The following is a 13535-nucleotide window of genomic DNA, read 5'->3' on the forward strand; positions in this document are numbered from 1 at the left end:
CTGCGTCATTACCCGGGACGCAGTACCCATGAGTGTCAAGATCCAAGTGCTTTAGCCTGGCACATAAGGTCCTTCATGTCTTGGCCGCAACATTCCTTTGCAGCCTCGTCTCCCACCGCATCCCTCCGTGTGCTGCTCTGCCACTGGCCTCAGCAGATTAGTCACTTTCCCTAAGAACAGCCTGAATTCCTCCTTACGGCGCTTGGCACGTCTTGCGCCCTGGGGCTATTGTCCCCCTCCTCATTCGTGGAAATCCTGTTGGGTGTGCAGGCTCGGTTCAGAAGTCATCATCCACGGAGCTCTTCCAGACCCTCAAAACAACGTCGCGTGGACTTGTGCTTTGCACACTTTTCAGTGTTTTCGAGCGTGTGCCCGCCCGGTGAGCCTGTGAGCTCTTTGAGAGCGCCAGGCGGGCCTGACTCAGCACCTGCAGCTGTTGGGTCCATACACGGTGCCTCATTAAGGACAGGAGGTGCTAGCAAGTGTCTGTTTTGAGCACCTGCGAATGCAGGGCACATGACATCGTGTCAGCTAACAGTTGTGCCGGAGGGGTGTTCAGAAGCTCATTCTTGGGTTACCCGCGGTGTGTTTGATCGTGAGCCCAGCCATTGGAATTCTCTTTGTGACTGGCTTGCCGTCAGCTCACCGCTGACCTTTCTCAGGCCTGCTTCCCACATACCCAGCAATGTCTGCTCCGTGCCAGGGCTCTGAGCTTTTTATTTCACTGAAGAACATAGAGCAAGGTGGAAGTCAGGAAGGATTCTGCTTCTCATGTGAACATACTTGATTTTGAAAGTTCCGGCTTTGTTTTGTATCCCAGAGTTCCTTAAACTGTGAAAATACTGGAGGAATTTTTTTTAGGATATTTCTGCCTCTAGTGGAATAGCTGCCCATCGTACAGTTGTAACTGCAAGGTAGTGAGATCTGGGTTGTGGGGCTTGATTTTGAAGACTTGGGTTCAAGTCTTGGCTTTACCATTATCAGCCCCAGAACCTTGGGGGGGTTGCCTGACCTCTCTGACCCTCAGTTTCCTCAGTGGGCAATTGGGAAATTGTTCTTACGGGGTTGGTGGGAAGTTTAAATGAGGTTTTGGACATTAAATTGGGATTTTTGTTACTTTTTGATTCGTACATTGGATTTGAAAGCCTTTTTTAAATTATGATTTTTCTTATTTGGTTATAGTCGACACACAATGTTACATTAGATTCAGGTGTGCATCATCGTGATTCAACATCTTTATATGTTATACCGTGCTTACCGAAAATGTACTACCATCTGTCACCGTATGTCGCTATTATAGCGTAATCAACTATATCCCCTAGACTCTGTCTTCTATTCTCCGACTTACTCATTTCATAACTGGAAGCCCGCACTTCTACTCTCTTTTACCCACTGTTACCCCTCCCTCCGCCTCCTCCCCTCTGACAACTATCAGCTTGTTCTCTGTATTTTAGGCTTTATTGAAGGATTTATTTATATATTAAATGTTTATTTATTTTGAGAGACAGGAGAGAACGTATGTGTGCACGGTGAGCAGGGGAGGGGCAGAGAGAAGGGGAGAGAGAATCAAGTTTCACACTCAGCATGGAGCCAGATGTGGGGCTCCATTTCATGTCTGTGAGATCATGACCTGAGCCCAAATCAGTGCTTAACTGGCCACTCTTATCGGAGGCCATTTTAAAATAGGACTTCCAAAAAGTTTGCTTTCGAAGGAAATTGCTTGGATGTGTAAGTTGTCACACACTTGTCTTATCTTAGTTTTTGAATGACAAATGAACATCTAACACACTTACGGAACATACATAGCCGGTGAGGCTCTGTTATAGTCCAAATAAGTTAGAACCACAGAATCTTAAGTTTTGAGAAATCATAGAAACCTTAGAAGACGAGGGGCTGACCGTTCATGCCTGCTGCGTGTGGGCTGTGTGCCGTGCGTGCTGGAATTGGAATCTCAGGGCACGATCACATAGATCCCGATGGGTAGGTGGCGTTATCCCTGTTTTGCAGACAGGGAAGCTTGAGCTCAGGGAGGTTAAATAATTGACACAAATCCTGTATCAGTGCATTCAGCTTCATCTTGCACTCGTGGTGGCTTCTAGAAATCCTTTCCCTTTACGGACACGATGAGGCCTGCCTTTGCTTTGTGGATCCTTTACCCTCTCACAGCAGGAGCAGCCCCTGGTTTTAGGCCAGGTACAGCAGTGCAGATCAGCAGTGTCGATGTCCCGTCACTTGTTTAATTAATCTGGAAGAGTGTCTTTCCTTTTTCTGGCAAGAATCTGCTCGTTTTGAGCTCCTTTGACTACTCATTCATCAGCCTTTCCTTGTCTCCCCTTTGGAGACGGATTTGCCATTGCCCATCTCTGGTTTTGAGGTCAGGGGTGTATTTAAAGAGGACTTCGTCTTTCCTTTTAAAAAATTACAGGTGGAAAGTACAATTCGTTGAGTATTTCCCATCACGTCCTCCATATATGGGGTGGTGAGAAGAGGCAGCAGTGTGGGGGACCAGGAGTGCTGGCTGTCATCCTGGGTCTGTCACTGATCAGGCAGGGGACTTTGAGCCAAGCCATCCTTTCTCTGTCAGGGCCTCAGCATCTTCACCTGTAAAGAGCTGAGGGCATTACGAGATGACTCCTAAGATTTTAAAATTCTGCATGTTTTGTGGTGTCAGAACCATCAATTTCTGCTGAGCTGCATAATCCTGCAGCTGTTTCTCTGGTACTTTTCAATCTTTAGATTTAATCTATTCAACAATGTATAATTTTTTAAAGGGAAGCTTTTATAGACACTTCTGAAATATCAGGGTGGGGGGGATAAATGGATGTTAAAAAATAGAAAACAACCAATTAAATAGTATATAGCATGTAATTCTCCTTGGAAACTTACCACGAAATTGAGGAACACTTTAACAACTGGTAATTTAAATTGCATTTGAACTCTGCTAATGGTTTGTTTGCATGGGAACTTCAATCATTTCACAGTGGTTCTTTAGCAAAGCTGCTTGTTCTCTTTATGGAAAGAAGAAAAAAAATATTGACAGAGAAGAGGACTAGGGAAAAGGAGACCACTGTCATTTGTGTGGGGAAGGAAGCTGTCAGGAGTGGGGAGATGGCCCCAAGGGCCAAGGCAGAGAGCCTCTCCTTCCGGTTTAGAAATCTGGGAAGTCTGGTGCCCTCCGCTGCGGTTGTAGAAACCGTTCTGACTTAGTATCTCCCTTTGCGAGGAGAAGCTTCGGTTTCCTGGGGCTTGGGTGGGGGAGTGATGTCTGTCTTGTGTTTTCTATGAGACTGGACTGTCCATGGGTCCAGGATGTGCCTCTGCATATGCTCTGTTCCTCAGCAAGTATGAAATGATGGCCTTTGTCATTTCAGTGGAATGGCATCGAGAATTCTGATGTCTTTGAAGACCTCTAGGTCTCAGGAAACTCATTGCTTTGCTGGGCTTATCTTGATTACGTGCTGTTTCCCCGACTTAATTTCTTTCTGCCGTCGGGCTATACTGAGAGCTTCTAGCAGGTGTCCTAGCAAGCTTCTAGAGACTTGGATGTGGCAGTCCTGGTTTTGCCCCAAAGCTAATTGTGTGACCAAGGGCAAGTCCCTCTGCCCAGTGAGTTTTGGTGTCCTCCTCTGTCCAAGTGGCTTAAATTGGGTCCATGGAGCAAGTCCTGGACTGGAGCCCTGGATCGTCCACCACTAACTGTGGTTCCTAGAGTAGCCACCTCCTGACTCTGGCCCCAGCTTCTCCTGCTGTCAGTTGGAACAGTGGAGGTGGATCATTTTTAAGGTCCCTCCTCACTTTGAGCTTATCGGAATGTTTGAGGACTGAATGAGATAACATACACAAATGAATTTCATGGATGGTTAAATAATGTGTAAAATGTCAACAATGAAAATGCAAGTAGTGGCTTTTCTAGAATGTGGATTCTACCTGCGTGTACAAAGCACATATTTTGTAACAGCCTACTGCCTTGGAATATTTATCTGTGGGAACATGTATCATATACTCCTTAGCAAAATAGTGATAGGTCTTCATGAAATAAAACCTGTAATGAGGACTTACGGGGAGTGTCAAGATTGTCCAGCTCTCTCCTGCTCACTGGCTGTCATTTTTCAGACAAGGAAATTCAGGTTCAGAAGGGTCACTCAGTCCCATACTTAGACATTTGTCTCCAAACTCCTATATCTTTTCTATTTTTATTTGTTCAGATTTTGCTCTTAATTTTTTCTTGGCTACAGTGTGAATATCTGGGGCACCTGGGTGGTTCAGTCAGGTAAGCATCCAACCCTTGGTTTCGGCTCAGGCCACGATCTCACGGTTCGTGGGTCTGAGCCCAGCATCAGGCTCCACACTGACAATGTGGAACCTGCTTGGATTCTCTCTCCCTCCTTTTCTCTCTGCTCCTTTCTCTCTCTCTCTCTCTTTCCCCCTCTCTCTCTTTCTTTCTCAAAATAAATAAATAAATTTTAAAATAAAAAAAAAACTGTGAATATCTAACTATAGATATCTTTCCTCTCTGAGATTATGATGAAGCTGTTTTCTCAGGAGGGCTGGGGTCCCTGCAATCCCTTTTCAGTGTTACTGAGACAAATTAGTGCAATAGAAATGCCAGGAGCTGACTGGGGGGCTTAGCAGGTGTAGAGGGAAGCTGCCGCATTTTTGGGCGTCAGCTGGCATCATTCCTAGTATGGCTAGCCAGTGAGTTCATAAAACTGAAAAGTTCTAAAGCTGGTAAGATACTAGAGATTTGTAGACAACCTGTTCTCCCTTTTTCCACAGGTGGGGACCTTGAGGCTCAGAAATAGAACTGAAGACAGAACCCAGTCGCCTGCTTCTCATTTGAGGGCTTTTCTCATTGTTCTACTGGGCACTCATCAGAGGGAAGCTATTTTTCCACAATTGGTGAGTCCTACAGAGAAGGGAAGACATTCTTCTTTTATAATCAATGTTCATGTTTTAATGAGTTTAAAAAATCCAGGCTTTCCTTTTAAAGTGTGGGCACTGATAGCTGGGATAGAATAAGAACTAGAGAAGAACCAAACTGTTTTCTTTTTATCTTGAGTTGATTTCATTGGCAATGGACAAAACAGGACAATGCTAATAAAATGTGTGACAAAGCAGAGGCAGGGCAGGACTCAGCTCTTGGAAGGAGGCATGAAGAGAAATTGGAAGAAAATTTGGAGTGATGATGATTTCGGATTGCCAATAAATGTATTGCTTCCTTCTTTCTCCTTTGGCATGGAGGGAAGCATTCTTGAAATGGAAAGACCAAAAAGAAGATATCAATGAACAGTGTTATGGGCATTTGCAAGGAAAGAAAAGTCGTATTATTGAGTGATTTTTGTTTACCCCTGTGCAAGCTGCTGCTTCTTCTGCGATCTCATTTTATTTTCACAAAAACCCTTTGAGGTAAGGGATGCTAAATTTGCTCAGGCAAAGGGTGTGAACCTTTGTCTTAGAGGGCCTGCTAGAGCTCCAGTGGGATGTGAGTTGGAATCCCATTCCACACTCAGGGGAAGGGCAAACAGGTAAGGGAAGGTTTCCCTTGTGTTTTGGAATACTTCTGAGTTCAGTGGGTAGGACAGAACATCATGTTCTAGAAGGTAGGAGTGGTGAAAAGAACAATGGTGTGGGCTCCCCTGGGCTGTGCAGAGATCTGAGGAAAACAACTGGAGAATTCTGGGAAAAGCGTCCATGTAGAACCTGAGATCTGTGGTCTCCATCCCAAGGACCAATCCCTATGTGCCCTGAGCCCTGGCTTTATTCCAAGCAATAAGCCTTGCTGTGTTTATGGTCTAGTTGTCCAAAACAGAGCAGATGCCGTAGTGATTGGTCAAACCTAACTTTATTTAAAAGTGTAACTGAATTTATAGTTACATTTTGTCACCTTTTCTTAATCACCTGCACCTCAAAAGAACAACTGACCTCTGTGCCAATAGATCTGCATAAGATAAAGGGCTGGCATCCAGTCTTTTGACTCTTAAAATCCTTCAGCTTGTTAAAATTTCACACCTGATCTTGAATGTTTTGTCCCAAGCCTGCACTTTATGCATCAAATGTGAATCTTTGTTACCTGCTCTACTTCCTGAGTTGTTTCAGTGTTTGAAATTAATTGTGATTAATATGAAGAGGTTTACTTGGATTAAAAACAAACCAACCCACCCAGTGTGTAAAGACAGAATGGGAGAGAATTCCTAAACAGGAGGAATCCGGAAGACATTCGCAAGTGATTGTTGTCCATTCTAAAATGCCAGTGCAGCCTTGAACCGCATTAAATAGGGCATGTCCTCTAGAACACGGTGGGTGGGGGATCCTGCTGGTAACCGGCAAGTCCAGAGGTAGGGTGGGCTTCAGGGTCAGTCTGAACAGGACTCAGCTCTGTTTCCTATAGCGCTCCTCGCTCTGCCTTCTCTGTGTTGGCTTCCACCTTGGATGTTTCACCCCGCGGTCAAGAGATGGCTGTGTGCCTCATCCTGGGCCCTATGCCTCCTATGCCCATTGTGGGGAGAGAGCCTTGTCTGCCATGTCCCCATGTCCCTGGGTTACTGCACGTTCCTGCACAGTCAGTGAAGCCAAGACGATGAGACTGTGCTAAGTGCCACGTGCATTGGGCCCTCCTCTGGAACGGAGTCTGGAGATCCCATGGCAGCTGCACAGTGGAGAAGAGTGGTCACTCAAAGAATATCTGGGGGCTGCTTGGAGGTGGCGAGAGGACTAACACTATTTGGGTGACCGCGAACTTCCTTTCTACCCTTCCGTCAGAGCTCCACTAGGTTGTCAGCTGGTAGTCTTTGCTTCATCCTCTGAGAGGGATCTTAGCCAGCTGGACTATCTACACAAGAACGCTGTGAGGCCCGGAAATGATGTCCCACCAGGAACTGTTACAGGAATTAGAGACTCCACTGGAGAGGGCAGAGGGCACACGTGATGATGGCCTTTAAGAATATAAAAGTCGGTCGGAAGAGGGGTGGCATTGCTTGTTCACAAGTGCATCTCGAGTTTGGTGGGATCTCTAGCCCATAATAGGTGCACAGTGCATTTTCATGGCTAGAAAGAATGAATCCAAAGGTGGCGAGTGTCCCTTTCTCCAAGGGCATTCCATTACACACTGGCCATTCGCTGTTGGAGGGTTTTAGGAAATCTAGAGCACATGAGGCTGGCTACATGGCTTTCTGGGAACAAAACAAGTGCCTGGCAGAATGAGTCTTTCGGGACCAGTAGGGCTTAAGAAGTTTGCGAGTGCATAAAAAGACAGTACGTGCAGCAGAATGGGGTTTTGGAAGATCTGCCAGTTATTAGATGTGCACCCCCAGAAAAACGACATCGCCCCTGCCTTCATTTCCCTGATCTGGGAATTAGGAATGATAATCATTGCTCTGCCTGCCTCTCGTGTTTGCTTAGAGCAGATGGGTTGAGAGATGCCAACCTGTTTTGCAGACTGCGAAGCGTGGTCCATACATGATAGATTATTATGGTGGAATGACTCATCTTGAATAGAAAGAAAAATAAGACCGTGTGATGTGCAGTCCCCCAGCACCAAGCCTGCTACGTAGTATATGCCCAGTGTATGTTCTTCCTCCTAACCCTACAGCCCCACCATCCCCAGGATTGGATGGGCGCTAATCTGTCCTCAGTCTTGGAAGCTGGCTTCATGGTAATGGTTGAAATTGAAATGCAGTTGTGTACTATTATTACTTTTCATATTTGATCTTGCCCTAGGTAGCAGGAAGTGAAAGGAGGTGGACTTGAGAGACTGGAGAAGTCTCCATGCTTGAGAAATCTTGAAGCTACAGTCTAGCTGTTAGGCTCTTGCTCTGTTTGATTAGATAATCACACCTCTGTCTAGGCGTGACCGGCCCAGTGGGAGTCCGGAAGGAAATTATTTTCCTCTGTTGATACTAGTGTACAATTGTTGACGGTAGCCAAAGGCTTTCATTTTTAATATTTCCTTTTTGGTCCTTAGAAGGATCAGGTATTAGTCTATGCCGGAAACAAAGCAACAGTCACTTCCGCCAGAGGTGAATGTCTTGGCTCCCTACAATTACTTGGTCAGGTGGTTTCTGGGCACGTGTGACCGTCTGCTGAGCCAGCTTTCATTGCTTTTTATGTTATTGCTTCCAAAATACAAAAAGACTTGCTAGGTCTGAGCAGGAACACATGCAGCCACCTGGGGCTCTGGCTGTTCTATAACCTAGGGATGTCTTGTAGGAGATGTTTGCTGTCCATAAAAATAAAAGGTAGGGCTCTCTCTGCCTCTTTTGTTTCCTTCCTTCTAATTCCATATTCTTCTACTTCATGAGCTCAGCACAGTGGAGACACCTCTGTTCTATGTTGGACAGGGCCCTAGGAGGTCAGAGGAATTCTCAGGTTCTCCTACACGGATTCTTGTCTGGTGAAAGATGTCTGGTGTCTCATGCATAGGGAACCCATAAGTCCTTTGTAGATTGCTGCTGAATATCTACCCCTCCTTCACAGAGTGTGTGCTTGTTCTCTGCCCTAATCCATTGTTATTCTGGAAGTTAGTAAACTTCAGGGTCTTAAGGACACCACAGTGACTTAGGCACAGTCCCTGATCTTGGAGAGAAAGACCTATGCATAAGAAATACCACATTAGAAAGAAAGGTGTTATTTACAGCACACATTTACTAATCACCAGATCCGTTTAAGGCTACATAGTAGGTGCTTGGGAAGTGGAGTTCCTTTATAGCCTCAGTTCTTATGGGGCTTATGTAAAAGGTTGGGAGCGTGGAAAGAATCGGGGAGGTCGAAGAAAGCTCCCAGGAGGAGGTGATCTGATCTCAAAACCAAGGCCAGACTACTGGCAGGGTGGGCCTGTGGACATCATTTGGTCCCTAGGGCTGGGCAGATTCTGAGGGTAGAAGTAACTGACAGCAGAATATGGCTGGGCCGGTAAAGAATCTGTCATATTCCATGTGTGGTTCAGACTCCAGTTTATTTTCCATTCACTTGCTGCAGCCAAAAGTGTCATGTTGACTTTGAGTTGAACTGACATTATTTCCATGGTCCTCTCTGTGTGGCCAGAGTACGCCTGGGTGTGTGTCACCAAGTGGGAAAGCATCTCGGTATTCATGGGGAGGGCCAAGGGTTTCTCCCAGGAGTTCCTGATAGCTGATCTCTTCTGGTCTACTTCCTGGGTATCCTGAAAAATGGTGGAGTTGCTAGGGACCGGGACTGGGGCTCTCATATGCGGCCCCTATCTTTGTTATCTATTGCTGCATAACAGACCCCAAACTTAGTGCTTAAAGCAGAGAACATTTATTATCTTGTACTCTTTGTTATTTGGAAGTTGGGAGCAGCTTAGATGGGAGGTTCAGGGTCTCTCCTGAGGCTGCAGTCTACGTGTCTGCTGGATTGCAGTTTTATCTGAAGGCTCAGCTGGGGTGGACCCACCCCCAAGCTCAATCACATGATCGTTGGCAGGATTCAGGCCCTCGCAGTGGTTGGACTGAGAGCCTCAGTTCCTTGCTGACTGTCGGCTGGAGGCTGCCTTCAGTTGTTCACAGTGAGAGCCTCGCCATAGGGCAGCTTGCAACATGGCGACTGCCTTCCCTCCGAGCAAGTGAGCAAGAGAGAATCCCCCAGATGCAAGCAGCCGCAGCCTTTCTGTAGCCTCGTCCTGGAAGTGACACACGTTCCCTCTGCCTCATTCTGTTTGCTCGAAACAAGTCACTAGATCCAGCCCACACTCAAAGGGAGGGATTACACAAGGGCATGAAGACCAAGAGATGGAGTTCTAGGAGGTCATCTTAGGGGCTGTCTGCACAGATACTCTAGGTTACAGGGCATGTGCTAAGGTGAGAACAGGAGCTACATGGCACCGCTGGAGAAACCCAGCACACCTCTGTGGACCCGCTTTACTTGAAGATTGTGGGCGAGAACTCCATTTAAAATCTGAATATAGACATTGAGCTAGAATTGCACAGAATGAAACTTGGCGTGGCTTGTCAGAGGAAGATCACAAGTTTTCAGTTAATGCTGTGCCCCTATACCTCTATATTTTTACCCTCCTTACCAGTTAGAGCTGCTATGGTAGAAGTGTTGAATGTTCTGGCTTGAGCTTTTTGCTGTACAGGTGAGACACCAAGACCTGGAGAGGGGACAAACTCTTCTGCGGCCATGGAGCCATTGGCAGCCATTGGAGGGACCCGCTGAAGCTCCTTTGTCTCTGGCCCAGTGCTTCTCGTTCACCATCCTGCACTGTCTCTGTTTCCGAATCAGTCCATACAGACTTTAGGCCTGGTTTCTCTGCTTTTTGCAACCTCTGTCCAGTTCCAGAAACAGATTAGGGGAAAATAGGTTCAGATTTGGAGTCTGGAGCCTTCATGTTGTCCCTTTAGTTAAATCTCAGGGTCTACATCTCCTGTTGGGTCCGGCTGTGTCCTGAAAAGTTGCGTAAATCAGTGTTACTTGGCTCAGTGTGCCTCGGCAGTATGAATGACATTTGTATTAAGAACACTGAACCGATACTCAGTATTGCTATGGGACTGACAGGATCAGACATGAAAAGTTAGCCAATACCTTCTGTCTGGCAGCAAGTTCTTTTCTAGAGCGTCCGTTTCCCCCCTACCCCCCAACCAAACTGTCTTTTCTAAAACCAAATCTGGCAGTCCATTTTATAGAGGATGGCAGGTTCCCTTAGAGTCTTCCTTAACATTCCTCAAAAGTTAATGGAAATGGAAGACTTAAAAATTATGGTCAAGGTCGTTAGTAGCCCTGCAGCCAAACTAAGGAAAGCCTGCTCGGGTCAGTAAGACTGTCGCTGGCCAGAAGGTCAATATGACTCCCCTGCTCCATGGCCCCTTTGACTCTCAAGACGTTTTGATACTATTAGTGCTTTCAAAGTGTGGCTTGTCTATTATTTAATTTTTACTGACAGTCCATAACAGGAAATAGTTCGGGTTGGGTGTAGGCAACAAGATAGAACAGAATTTGGAATGGGGAGACTATCATTATTAGCATTAGCTGCCTGATCTTAAGTCACTTAATCATTCCTTTATTTAAAAAAAACGTTTTTAATGTTTGTTTATTTTTGAAGCAGAGGCAGAGAGTGCGCAGGGGAAGGGCAGAGAGAGAAGGGGAGACACGGAATATGAAGCAGGCTCCAGGCTCCAAGCTGTCAGCACAGAGCCCGATGCGGGGCTCAAACCCACGAACCGTGAGATCATGACCTGAGCCAAAGTTGGACGCTCAACTGACTGAGCCACCCAGGGGCCCCCACTTAATTTGAAAAACTGGTAGCAGCTGCCTCGGATTCTTATTCTTTTGTGTTCACAAATGTACACAATGTGCCTGCCAAGGGGGTACTTAGCACAAAGTTGGTGCTCATGAAACATTAGCCGGTGCTCTCCTTAATAGTCAGTAAGGGCTGGAAATTACCCTCAGTTGTTTACTGTGTCAGGCCATTTTCTCAGTGTCCCCGCTTTGCACTGTCCCCTTGACTTGAATCAGGCCTGTAGCATTTGCATGTGTCGGTCCGGATTTCATATTTTCCTGAATAAGTAAAAGCCTTCCTGTCTATAATTTTGCTCAGTGGCTCCCAAGACATAAATACGGACATCATAATATGCTTATATTTTCTGCTATTTGGGAATACAGTAGCTCTGAGAACAAAATATAATATTCACACACTATGTTTCACAAGGAAGGCCTTTTGGACATCAGTACTTGGAAAGTAAGCATTGCTTTCCATGACAAGATTGTCTAGTCTAGAGGATGAACTCCCCTCACCTGCCATCAGCTACCTCTTCCTTTGTAAATGGCATCTTCTCTGGGCCTGCCCAGCACTGACCCTCTTTGGTTCCTCTTTGGACTTCTTTAGGATGACGTCACCTCACCCTGCTTCAATGGTGACTGGCTTGAGTTATATCAGTTATTAAAAATGATCTAATATTTCCCTTTTAAATCTAGGGCCCTGGCTCGTTCTATGATTAAGCTAGTGATTTATTTATAATATGGTACGAGACGGCTGCAACCACTCTATGATGTAATCTAAGAATGACATGAAAACAAAATAGGCTTTTATATAATGAAAGTGTTCCTGTAATACATTTTATAGCAAGGCTTTTTTTTTTTTTTCCATTGAGAATGGAGAGAGATTCTTTCCTTTCCTCCCACTCTTTCTTATCGTCTCTTCCCATTTATAAGTCAATTAAAAAACAAAACAAAACAACCCCAAACACCGACATTGGAAACACCACTCAGACTCTGGTTTGCTCTTCTAATCTTGTCTTGTCATTTTCTGTATTGCTCCTCTCCCCACGGCCTCCATGGCCTCGGGTATGGCTACTGCTCTGCCTACCTGCCTGCAGCCTCCTCTCAGAGCCTGGAGTCCTCACCCTTCCTTTGCTGATGCTGTTCCTGCTACTGTTAATACCACCACAATCTTGAATTTTCTCCTGCTGAAGTCCAGTACAACGCATCGGTTCCTACAGATAGCAGACTTCTTCAGGCTGGCTCAGATGCACCTCTTCCTCCAAGCCTTCTCTGAAGCTTTTGCCCCTTACTTAGCAACCCTTTATCTGTGTTTGTCATAGAATGACCTGCAGTGGCAAGGTCCCGTCCCCCACGTCAAGGTACATTCATGGCAGATCAGAGTTTAGAAGAGGAGAGGTGACCTAGGAGAATGGGGAAGGGGTCTTTGTGGTTCTGGTTCTGCTCTTGACACAGTCATGGGGAGGTCATGGCCCATCTCGGAGTGTCAGTTTTCCTCCTCTGAAGAAGGAGTGGTTCGGATTTCATTTCATGTGGCCACATGGGGTGTTGGTAGTGGATTCTTGTGATGATGTGTTGAGAATGATTCTGAAACTGTATCCTGACTAGTAGGAAAGAGTCCATGATTATGTAGCGATATCTGCCATAGGTTTAGAGATGGTTAAAAATGTATATTTAATCTCACATTTATCCATGCAGGCTGGCTGTGGGAGTTGAGAAGGTGGAATTTATCTAAGACTAGAGGGGCCTTGGTTTATTGGAGGCCTGAGACTCCCCAAATTCTGTATGTTCTTGGGGTAAGGTAGGGCCAGGAGATAGCTTTCACCTGCTTGTATTCTTTACTTCCAAAGAGTTACCGTGCCCATACTATTCTAATATATGCCAAATATGGCATTTCAAGGTCAAAGCCAGAAAGTTAGGTGACTTTGCCGGGGTCTTATTGGATCAGGGATCACAGAGTTAACCCTTGGAACCTTTGGATCCTAGGTGCCCCTCTTCCTGATCCCAGACAAAATGCCGACCTCTCAGCAGAATACTACATTGCTTGAACTCTAGGTCCTAGAACAGTGAGAGAGGAAGAGGAGGGAAAGGAAGAGGGAAGTTTAGGATGGTGGATGGCACAGGAGACCAGAGCCTTTGAGGGCTGAGAGAAGGAATTGGAAGTAGTTAGTGTGGAGAAGAGAGAAAGGGGATGGAGGGGGAGGGAACAGAGCAGGAAGGGGACACACACTCACTCTCTGTGCTCTCAGAAGGAGTTCTGGAAGCAGTGGGTGAAAGCAACAGAAAGACGTATGAAGAAGGACTTA

The 13535-nt window shown here is 46.0% G+C and overlaps 1 protein-coding gene across 4 annotated transcripts in view; it reads left to right on the top strand.

The window, feature by feature from the left end:
• LPP (LIM domain containing preferred translocation partner in lipoma) overlaps positions 1–13535 on the top strand; it is a 682444-nt gene that overhangs the window by 64888 nt on the left and 604021 nt on the right. For all 4 annotated transcript variants that reach the window (XM_058732400.1, XM_058732405.1, XM_058732402.1 and 1 more), the window contains exon 2: positions 4777–4899. The gene's annotated coding sequence lies outside the window, so the exon portion shown is untranslated. The remainder of the gene's footprint in view (positions 1–4776; positions 4900–13535) is intronic.

Source organism: Neofelis nebulosa, chromosome 5, assembly GCF_028018385.1.
Source record: "Neofelis nebulosa isolate mNeoNeb1 chromosome 5, mNeoNeb1.pri, whole genome shotgun sequence".
In the NCBI taxonomy this organism is placed as follows: Eukaryota; Metazoa; Chordata; class Mammalia; order Carnivora; family Felidae; genus Neofelis; species Neofelis nebulosa.